This window comes from Oratosquilla oratoria, chromosome 36 (genome assembly GCF_046742065.1).
Source record: "Oratosquilla oratoria isolate Oo_2021 chromosome 36, ASM4674206v1, whole genome shotgun sequence".
In the NCBI taxonomy this organism is placed as follows: Eukaryota; Metazoa; Arthropoda; class Malacostraca; order Stomatopoda; family Squillidae; genus Oratosquilla; species Oratosquilla oratoria.
This window is the reverse complement of record NC_134812.1, coordinates 12,466,131-12,478,630: the sequence shown is the minus strand read 5'-3', so window position 1 is coordinate 12,478,630 and position 12,500 is coordinate 12,466,131.

Genomic DNA, 12,500 nt, shown 5'->3' with positions numbered 1-12,500 from the left:
TAAGCTTCACTCTTTTATATATTCATCTATATATTTACTTATCTGTCTTTCTGATTAGTGGTTTATTCATTTATTATTTTTCTAACCTAGTGTGGTGTGGAAGTTTATATATATATATATATATATATATATATATATATATATATATATATATATATATATATATATACATATATATATATATACACATATATATATATACATACATATATGTGTATTGTATATATATATATACATATATATATATACACATATATATATATACATACATATATATACATACATATATATATATATGTCTATATATATTATATATATATATATACATATATATATGTATATACGTATATATACATATATATATATGTATATAGGTATATATATGTATATACATATATATGTATATATATATGTACATACATACATATATATATACATACATATATATATATATATATATATATATATATATATATATATATATATATGTGTGTGTGTGTGTGTGTGTGTGTGTGTGTGTGTGTGTGTGTTTATTTATTTTGTTTATTTATCTTATTTATTTATTATTGTTTCTTTTAACAGTGTGGCGGGGAAAAGAGTGTCCGACAGTACACCACAGTATATATATATGTAGGTCATGGCTAGTCTAGATAACATTATGCAATAATGGCAATAAATAATTGGAGACATGAGCAAAATGAATTTATTAAAATAAGTTCTGTAATGAGAAATCCTTTATCATTAGCTCCCTTTGAATAAACAGAGAAGTAAAGCACAAGAGCATATACACTTCCTAGTAAACAAACAAATAATAAACAAAAACAAGTACATAAATAAACAGTTACCTAGATCAATGAATGAATAAAAGTATACATATGTATACACATACATACATACATATACTGTATGCAAAGTAGACCACTTTGACCACATCTTCAGTGCAAAAAGTACATGTACTTTTTGCACTGAAGATGTAATGTACGAAAGCGCTCTGCTTCGTTAGTTTCTTTTTCCAAGTGGTCTACTTTGCATAAGTGAACACACGTACCCGTGTTCTTATTAGCATATACTGTATATGTGAATATGCGTGCGTGTGTGTGTGTGTGTGTGTGTGTGTGTGTGTGTGTGTGTGTGTGTGTGTGTGTGTGTGTGTGTGTGTGTGTGTGTGTGTGTGTGTGTGTGTGTGTGTGTGTGTGTGTGTGTGTGTGTGTGTTTGTAGTCAAATAAATTGTAAAAACAAACATAAATACACACATACATGCACGCAGGCAGGAATACCTAATATATATAGAAAATATATATAAATTGGTAAGACAATGTAAATATACAACTAAATAAACTAAAGAATAAGAATTAAGTGAAGAAAAACAGATGAGTTAATATATAACAATCAAACCAACAAAGCAGACCATCAAATAAATGCATAAATATGAGTAATTACATAAATTGATGAATATAAGAAATAAATTCTGATAAAGAAATTAAGACGTGGTAGGTGAATGCTATAGCAATAGAATAGATGAATAGAATATTTTCTATTTCATCTATTCTATTCAAAAAAATGATATTGGAGTAACTGAATAAATAGACAAAAAGAAAGATGACTGAATTAGATAAATTAAAGAAATACGTGGCAAAAGCTAAACAGACGAACGAACGAATAAATAGATAAGAAAATAAATTAAAAAGCTGGTGAGTAAGTAGGTATGTCGATCAGCACAAGAGGAAAATAAAATAAAAGGCAAGAAAGAAATAAAAAGAAAGGGAAGAAGAAACAGAGAAAGAAAGAAGGAAAGAAAGATAGAAAGAAGAAAAGAAAGAAATAAAGGACAAGAAACTAATATTCACGACAATAAACGAATACATGTATGCATAGTAAAATAATGAACATAAAAAAAACCGTCCCCCAACTCTAGAGATAATTGCGTGAAAGTTGTCACGACTCTCTAAATGCGCATAAATATTCGAATAAAAACAAGGAAGGCTTTCGAGGCCACGATGGCCCTCCGTCACGCACTTCGGTCATAAAAAGTCAAAATCTTATACCAGGGGGCGCGGTTGGCCCGCGGTTGGCCTGCGGTTGGCCTGCGGTTGCCCCGTGGTTGGTCTACGGTTGCCCCGTGGTTGGTCTACGGTTGGCCCGTGGTTGGCCTACGGTTGGCCCGTGGTTGGCTCGTGGTTGGCCTGCGGTTGGCCTGCGGTTGGGCTGCGGTTGGCTTGCGGTTGGCCCGTGGTTGGCCCGCGGTTGGCCTGCGGTTGGCCCGCGGTTGGCCTGCGGTTGGCCCGTGGTTGGCCTGCGGTTGGCCTGCGGTTGACCTGCGGTTGGCCCGCGGTTGGAGCCGTCACAGCCATTCACCCCTTTGTGACTGAATAAGACCATAAGCAATAGTCTATAAGGCCTACACTAAGCAGTTCCATGTCGTCCCTATCCATTAAGCTATTTCGTCTTCTCTTAAAATAAAGAATCGTTTCAGCGCTCACTCTATGGTCACTCTGTTGGGAAACCACTTCTTGCCTGTTTTCTTCTTAAACTTAGGAACATAGGAATGGAGGAGACTGCAAAAGACCATAAGGCCTACACTAGGCAGTTCCATGTCATTTACCACCTATCACCCCCATCCATAGTTAACCTCATCTTAAAATAACCGATAGTTTCAGCGCTCACTACATGGTTACTATGTCTATTCCACTCTTTAACCACTCTAGTGGTAAACCAGCTCTTCTTACTTCATTCTTAAACCTAAATATGTCCAAACTGAGTGGCAGTTACCAATTCCCGTTAGGAACCGAACCCATGTATGACCATCTCACTCAGTGTGTCGTGGTCATACATGCACCTACACACACAAACACACACACACACACACACACACACACACACACACACACACACACACACACACACACACACACACACACACACACGCGCGCGCGCGCGCGCATTGCTGCATTACATTGCTACACTACTGTGCTACACTACGATGCTTCACTACATTGCTACACTACATTGCTACACTACACTGCTACACTCGTTAACTACCAAAAACCAATATATATATATATATATATATATATATATATATATATATATATATATATATATATATATATATATATATATATATACATACATATGCCAAAGAATTTTTCTCCCTTGTATATCAGGCGATCTTGTTCAGCTGAGGAAACCTCATAACGCTCTTTCTAAACAGTTAACTACGAATCTCAATCCGAATGTACGACAAACTAACACGTTAGAGGACTGACAGAATGACAACGTGTTAGACTGACAGGTTGGCAGACTGACAGAGTGAAAATTGTGGCAACATGATAATTGGTTACGTATGCAATTAAACAGTTGACATTTTACTCGTTGGGCAAGCTGTTTGACACCCGCTAGACCTGTTTATACGAGAAAGAATAAATGATCGGATGACGCAAGAATTGAGAGGTAACATATTATTAAACACCCAAACTTTACACACACACACACACACACATATATATATATATATATATGTGTGTGTGTGTGTGTGTGTGTGTGTGTGTGTGTGTGTGTGTGTGTGTGTGTGTGTGTGTGTGTGTGTGTGTGTGTGTGTGTGTGTGTGTATGTGTGATTCGCCATGGTCTTGGATCACGTGTTGCACTCGTGATCGACAGCTATTTCCCTCCCGGAAGAGAGCTCAGAGCTCATATATGACCGTTTTACGGGTAATGCTGTGTGTGTGTGTGTGTGTGTGTGTGTGTGTGTGTGTGTGTGTGTGTCTGTGTGTGTGTGTGTGTGTGTGTGTGTGTGTGTATATATGTGTGTGTATTTAATCATTTCTTTGTTCTTTTATGCGAAGAAAACTAGAGACGGGAATAAAAACAACAGAAAAACACCTTGGAAAAAAAACATCACAGACCAAAGGGAGACATAATAACAGAGACATTTTCTCATGTTCCCGTTTATATGGAAGGAAAAGAGGAAGCAATGACATGCCAATCCGACACACAAACAATTAGACAAGCAACAGAGGCAGACAAGGGCATGTAGCATATCGCATATGCATATGTCGTCTCACCCAATTGGCTGGTTGATGGACCAATCACAGAATGGCATTCGGAATCGGATGAACGTGTTAGATCTTGCTTAGACGCTGGAAATGAGGCAAACTCAGGGTTTATTTGATAGAACAATGTCCTGAAGAGAGATCTTGAGAAAACGGGAAGGGGGTGTACAGCGATAGCCTTTTGTTTCGTTTGGAAAACGGAACAAATTAACATTCGAAAAAAAGAACAGAGGTTATTTTATCTTATTTTATTTATCTATTTATTTGTTTATCTATCTATTTTATTTATATGTTCATTTGTTTATTTATCTATTTTATCTATTTATTTATCTATTTGTTTATTTATTTATCTATGTACCTATTTATTTATTTTTAGGTCTCCACTCAGTAATGCATACCAATGCCTCCCCGGGTCCTCTTTGTAGATTCTCTCTCTCTCTCTCTCTCTTTCATGGACCTTCTGCCCCTTTTTGAGGCTGCAGATGGGTCTCTTGGGGCATCAGTCCTCTTGTTGGTGTGTGTCTGTGCCCCCAGAACGTCTCAGCAAGCTTTGCTTTCGGTCAGTAAATATTACTCGTGGTGAGACCCAGGCAGTGGGCGGGAGACAGGGATGATCCGTCATCCACGAGGAGCTAAGATGAGAGAGGGGTGAGGGTGGTGGATGGGAGTGGAATGGGTGGGAGTGGAGTGCGTGCTTTTGACTTGGCTACCCCCCTTATAAGTGGGAAGAAGCCATTGGTATATAAATAAAAGTGTATATCATCTGAGTATATTTACATTAGGCTTCTTCTGAAGAAGCCCTGCTGGGCGAAACGTCAAATATATTGGATCCCATACTCTGCGTTTGGCCTCTCGACTACAGTGCTGTTGCAGTCGTTGCTGCTTTTACTCGTATGTTCACATCTCAGTGGAAGAAACAGAAATTGTAGAGGTTGGGTATATTTCTCTTGGTAAGGAGTCTGTAGGAGGTATTTTGAATTAGAAACTACACCAAAATGGTCTATATGCTGTGGGTACGCTATTGCTACTGGTAAATCAGAAAATGTCACATGGATACAAAATTTTGACAGATTTCTCAGATTTATCATTTAGCCTATTAAGGTCTTTATCATATTCAACAATGTTCGATTTCTTTTTCTGATTGGCTTCATTTGAATCAGTTCTGCCTTTTGTCTTTTGTATGATAAACTTCCTCCCTTCTTCAAAATTGTCTGCAATCACTTGAGATGTTGTAAGTTTCTTGAAGCCTTCGAAATTCGAGAATACCAAAAAGAAAAAAAAATCATAAGACATTCCTTATATTTTCAGAAATTTTGTAAAACTGTTGTAAGTTCCTTAAAGCTTTCGAAATCCAAGAATACCAAATAGAAACAAAAAATCAAGATATTTCTTACCTTTTCAGAAATTTTGGAAAACTTTTTTACTTTTCATGAAGCTTTCGAAATCCAAGAACACCAAACAAAAACAAAAAATCAAAAGACATTTCTTACATTTTCAGAAATTTTGGAAAGCTGTTATAAACACAACGTAACTCAGCAGTACTATGCAAGCCAGTAAACATTCTTTTGTAGATTCTCTGCCGTATTCATGTAGAGCTAAATGAGATGAGAAAGACTTCTGTGTATTCTTCCCAAATTTGTAAAAAAAAAAAAAAAAAAAATCGAAGTTGACGTCTCAACACAAGAAAAAGTCTGAGAGTATTCGTTGTCAGGTGACAACCAGTCTTGCTAATCAAGAAATCTATCTAAAATTGAATAAAATCGTCAGAAAAAGATAAAGTAAGCATCAGACATATAAAGGAAAAGTCTCCATCTATCTACCTATCTATCTATTTATCTCTCTATCTATCTATCTCTCTATCTATCTATTATTCTATCTATTTATCTATCTCTCCGTATACCACACACACACACACACACACACACACACACACACACACACACACACACACACACACACACACACACACACACACACTCCCACCCACTCCACTCCCGTCCACCACCCTTCCCTCCCTCTCATCTTAGCTCCACATGGATGACGGGTCATCCCTGTATCCCGCCTCACGATTGGTTAGAATATCACGTGGACGTTTTGAACCCTTTGAAAAGGAGGCGTCTCTAAGATTCCCCTAAATCGTCAGGCGTCAGCCAGAACAAAGACCTTGAAGTAACCTCTAAACTTGGAACAGTTACAGTAGTATAAAAAAAAGAAAAAAAAATCCTTATATAAATCCTTGGAAAGGAAAGATTTATGTAGGGATTTTTTTTAAGAATACTACCGTAAGAATCTTACGGTGGTATTCTTAGAAAAAAAAATCCTTAAATAAATCTTTCCCCTCAAAGGACTTATATAAGATTTATATAAGGAAAGATTTTTTTTAATAATACCACCGTTAATCCCTCCATTTATGTGGCTCACTTCATTGATTGTATTCTGTCTGTGAACAGGGCGCATCTATTCACTCGGGGAGAGGTTAGGTTGGGGTTCGAATCCCGCACTCCTCTCCGATGACCATCAGTGACTGCCACCTGCCCCCAACATTCCAAGTGCAAAGGGCAAAAGAGGGTTCGAAACCCGCATTCCTCTTTGATGACCATCAGGAGCAAGGGGCAAAGGAGGGTTCGAATCCTGTATTTCTCTCCGATGACCATCAGTGACTGCCACCTGCCCCAACATCCCAAGAACAAGGAGCAAAGGAGGGTTCGAATCCTGCACTCCTCTCCGATGACCATCAGTGACTATCACCTGCCCCCAACTTTCCAATCACAAAGGGCAAAGATGACGACTTCGGCCGTAAGCTGTTCATCGTCTCCTGGTGTAGACGGCCTGACCTTGGAAAGCCTGGGAGATTGGTATATAACGAACCGAGCGGACACCTGTCGTGCAAATACAGCGGCCCGGAACTCACGTGGGAATGTCACTTAATAAGACAAATGAATCCTGCCTAGTACGTTTTCAGAGGCTATTCGTTTCCCTGATAAAATGTAGTAGTAACACTCATCCCAGCTCTCTCTGGGCCAGGGACCAGTAACACTCATCCCAGCTCTCCCAGGGACCACTTCATCCCCTCTCCGTCCTGCCATTTTTTATTATAATGATATACATACACAGCCATGATTAAAGCTAAATAATATACCTATTCGATGGAATTTATTGCCTACATCTCCATTCCGAGTACACAAAAGAAAAATTATACTTCAGCTCGTTGCTTCGGTCATTTGCGAAAAAAAAAAAAAAACGCGCGGGAGTGGGCTGTATTAAACGGAGACTCTGGAATCACGTTTGGGGCGATTTTACGCCAGTTTCCAGCAATATCTGTCTTTGTGCTTTGTCATGACGTAGTCTTCAGTCTATGTTCCCTTAATTCCCTTCAATGTGGTGATCTCGTTTACAGACTTTGTTAATCTGGCTTGGACGCTCGCTAGCCGAGCGGGTTAGAGCGTCGCTACTTGCGGCGGAGGTCGAGGTGATGGCAGCTCGAACCCTGCCGCCAGCGAGTTGGACCAACGTCATAGGTAATTAAATTCCACGCTACAAAGTCCTCTGTAAGGGGCATCGTCCTTGCCTCCTGATGAAAGGAGTTCGCGACGTTAAACCGAATCAATTAGTTTCGCTGACGCTACTATGGAACTGCCTAGTGCAGGCCTTATGGTCTCTTGCAGCCTTGAGATGCACTTTTCGTCCGAAGTCTGAACCAGAGAGATTTCACTTCATAAAGTGTTCTGTTAACACCAAACAGTACTCCATAACTAAAGGGGGATATCACACTGGGCTTCCACAAACGCCGACCATTGAGAGTTCGTTTGTGTAGAAATGACTTCAGTTTCGATATTTTTTTTAAATCTCTTTATATCAAATTATCTTTTCGTCATATATAACAATGGTGAATGTTTAACTAAGAGGTTGTAAACTTATACGAATGTTAGACGTATTTTTAGAATGTTCTTAGAGAAGTCTAGATTTCTGTTAGCGAAGTCACATTCTAGTTATTCGATTGGAGGTTGGAGGTAGAATGTGGGAGGAAGTCAAAGAATTCCTCTTGACTGGAGCCTACCACAGGGACATGTTGCTTCTCAATTCCCAATTCGCTAAAATAATGTTATTTGATATAAAGCCATTGAAGTGAAACAAACAGAGGCATTTTCAGAAACGCCACAGAAGCAAAGAAATTACAATATGAACGAAATATTATGAAATAGCTATCAAAAAGATTATAGCATATGAATAGCATCATAAACGACATAGAAGCAAAGAAATTACAATATGAATGAAATATGAAATAGCTATCAAAATTATTGTAGCTTATGAATAGCATTATAAACGACATAGAAACAGAAGGTAATTTTATTGAATGGTTTACACGAAAGAGGACCAGAAGGTAGATGATGAATAGTTTGAAGACGAAAAAAGTCTGGAAGGAAACATTGCTATCAAAATTATTGTAGCTTATGAATAGCATTATAAACGATATAGATATAGAAGGCAATTTCATTGAATGGTACACACGAAATAGGACCAGAAAGAAGATGATGAATAGTTTGAAGACAAAAAAAGTCTGGAAGAAACATTGCTCTCAAAATTATTATAGATTATGAATAGCCTCATAAACGACATAGAAATAGAAGGTAATTTCATTGAATGGTTTACACGAAAGAGGACCAGAAGGAAATTGATGAATAGTTTGAAGACGAAAAAAGATCTGGAAGGAAACATTGCTATCAAAATTATTATAGATTATGAATAGCATCATAAACGACATAGAAGTAGAAGGGAATTTCATTGAATGGTTTACACGAAAGAGGACCAGAAGGTAGATGATGAATAGTTTGAAGACGAAAAAAGTCTGGAAGGAAACATTGCTATCAAAATTTGTGTAGCTTATGAATACCATCATAAACGACATAGAAGAAGGTAATTTCATTGAATGGTACACACGAAAGAGGACCAGAAGGTAGATGATGAATAGTTTGAAGACGAAAAAAGATCTGGAAGGAAACATTGCTATCAAAATTATTATAGATTATGAATAGCATCATAAACGACATAGAAACGGAAGGTAATTTCATTGAATGGTACACACGAAAGAGGACCAGAAGGAAATTGATGAAGAGTTTGAAGACGAAAAAAGATCTGGAAGGAAACTTTGCTATCAAATTTAGTGTAGCTTATGAATACCATCATAAACGACATAGAAATAGAAGGTAATTTCATTGAATGATACGCACGAAAGAGGACCAGAAGGTAGATGATGAATAGTTTGAACACGAAAAAAGATCTGGAAGGAAACATTGCTATCAAAATTATTATAGATTATGAATAGTATCATAAATGACATAGAAACTGAAGGGAATTTCATTGAATGGTTTACACGAAAGAGGACCAGAAGGAAATTGATGAAGAGTTTGAAGACGAAAAAAGATCTGGAAGGAAACATTGCTATCAAAATTAGTGTAGCTTATGAATAGCATCATAAACGACATAGAAATAGAAGGTAATTTCATTGAATGATACGCACGAAAGAGGACCAGAAGGTAGATGATGAATAGTTGGAAGACAAAAAAAAAGCTTATGAATATCATCATAAACGACATAGAAACGGAAGGGAATTTCATTGAATGGTACACACAATGAGAACCAGAAGGAAGATGAATAGTTTGAAGACGAAAAAAGATCTGGAAGGAAACATTGCCAAATCGAAGCGCATTTGGCGAAGTGTGGAGAAGGTGCACGGCTGAGATCGATGTGGATAAGAAGAGAAGAATTGCAAATGTGCGACACTCAAGCTTTCGTTTTTGTTTTTGTTTTGCTTTTTTCTTTCTTTCTTTCGAGAATTGAATTTGTCAGTGGCAGCAACATTGGCTCAGAAGTGAGGAGAGTGAATAACGAAGTGTGTGGATGGCTTTCTGCGGCACTCAAACGTTATTTCTGTTTCTTTCAAGAATGACATTTGTCAACGGCGACAAAATGAATCGTGAAAATGGAGAAGCGGAAGGAGAGGGGTTTTGAATGTGCTTTTCATGCGGATCGATGTAAATACAAAGTAAAGCGAAGAACAACTTCAAAAGTGTAGTTCTGTCTTTAATTCGTGACCTTTTTTTATGTGATTATATTTTTTGGCGGAAGTATGAGGGGGACGAAGAGGGGGGGGTTCACCGATTAAATGAAGCGGCCTCGCTGTGGATGTGCTGTGTTTTGCTGCATTGCTTCTGACCTAAGGCAGTGGGCGAGATGCAGAGGTGACCCGTCATCCAGGAGGAGCCAAGAAAAGAGGGAGGGGAGTGAATGGAAGTGGAGTATGTGGGGATAAAATAGGTGGGAGTGAATTTATCCCTTTGTCTTTGGCTACCTCCCTACGGATCGAAACGTTAAAGCGTGAAATTCTCCCATTACTCCTCGTCTGCTTCTTCCACCTTCAGTCTTATTTGTCATAATATATATATCATATATATATATATATATATATATATATATATATATATATATATGTGTGTGTGTGTGTGGGTGTGTGTGTGTGTGTGTGTGTGTGTGTGTGTGTGTATGCATGTATAATTAACCATGAAAAAGTGAATGAATTACTAAGAGTAAAAAGATGCATGACGCTATTCATGACGTAGGTCGATGTGCGCATAAAGCGAAGGAATGTATAACTGCACCCAAATTTCAATTCATGGAATTTTTTTTCGTTTGTCAGTGGAAGCAGATTTATCCACAAAAACGCGTGAGTGTCTCTCAAAGTCTACAGGTGCGTGAGGTGCTCATAACAAAGATCGATCAAGATACGATGAGAAACAGGACTGTAAATGTCTCACAGTAAGACTTCTCTGTTCCCTTATATATGTATATATATATATATATATATATATATATATATATATATATATGTATATATATATATATATGTATACATATATATATATATATATATATATATATATATATATATATATATATATATATATAATGTTACGCTGGCTGAGCGGGTCAGGGCATCGGTACTTACGGCGAAGGTCGAGGGGATGGCGGTTCGAATCCTGCCACCGGCGAAGTTGAACCAAGGGGCATGGTTCATTAAATTCCACGATACAAAGTCCTCTTTAAGGGGCACCGTCCTAGCTTTCCGATGGGAGGAGTGTGTGACATTAAACCATATTATTTATTTTCATTATTTACGGACTCCATCTATCAGAGGCAGCAGTGACGGCGACAGAGTTGAATGAATGGCGAAGGGGAGCGACGTGTGTATGAAGGGGTTTCACACGGTCTCACGGTTCGTCGAACGCGGTTCGACAGACAGACACGTGTTTAAAGTGATGTGTGAACGTGTGAACGGGGTATTTGGGGGTTTAATCAACGTGTTCGACAACCAAATACCCCGTTCACACATCACTTTAAACACGTACGAGGGTCATTCAAAAAGTTCTGAGCCCCCCTTCATAAAATTTGCCACAGTGAACAAAACGTGATCAAACTTCTAGGTCCTGATTGTATATGTGTAATGTAACATTGAGCTGAATTTTGTTAAATATACTCATCATTTACTAGTATAAAGACGACCTTGATCAACACACCTTGTTCCATTTCAGAAATATGAGCTTCTCAAAGGAAGAAGTGCGAACGATCATCAAATTTTCGGTTCTTCTGGGCAAATCTGCTTCTGCCATCCACGCAGAACTTGCCCAAGTTCTTGGTGAAGAATCTGCACCTGGCCTTTCCACTGTGAAGCGTTGGGCGGTGAAGTTTCGTGAAGGAGAAGCAGAAGTCTCGGATGCCCCCAGAAGTGGACGACCAAGAACAGCGACCACAGACGACAATGTGGCGCTGGTGCAGGAGCTGTTAGCAGAAGATCGGCGTCTGACAGTTCAGGAGATCAGCTTGGAGGTTGGGATATCTGAAGGAAGCGTTTGGGATATCCTCCACAACAAACTGCAGAAGCGGAAGAAGTGTGCGCGGTGGGTTCCACACCTCCTCACCGACGAGCAGAAGGCCTGCCGCATCACACTGGCTCGTGCGCATCTTCGACGGTTCAGGAGGGAAGGAGATGCTTTCTTGGACAGAATAGTAACCGGGGATGAGACCTGGATGCGGTCTTATGAGCCACTGCTCAAGAGACAGAGTGCAGAGTGGCGATCTCCAGAATTCCCACGACCGAAAAAGGCTGTGCGCGGCTTGGCCAAACTGAAGACGATGCACATTGTCTTCTACAGCTCAAAGAAGGTTTTGGTGGACTACGCAGTACCTCAGGGGACCACTGTGAATGCTGAACTTTATCGCTGGGTGCTCATCAACAAATTGAGACCCGCAATTTACAAGAAGCAGCCAGAGATCCTTGAGGCTGGTCCAATTCTTCTGCATGACGGTGCAGGTCCACACCGGGCGGCTTCTGTGGTGAATCAGCTGGACAACTGGGATTGGGAAGTCCTTGGACATCCTCCATACTCCCCAGAC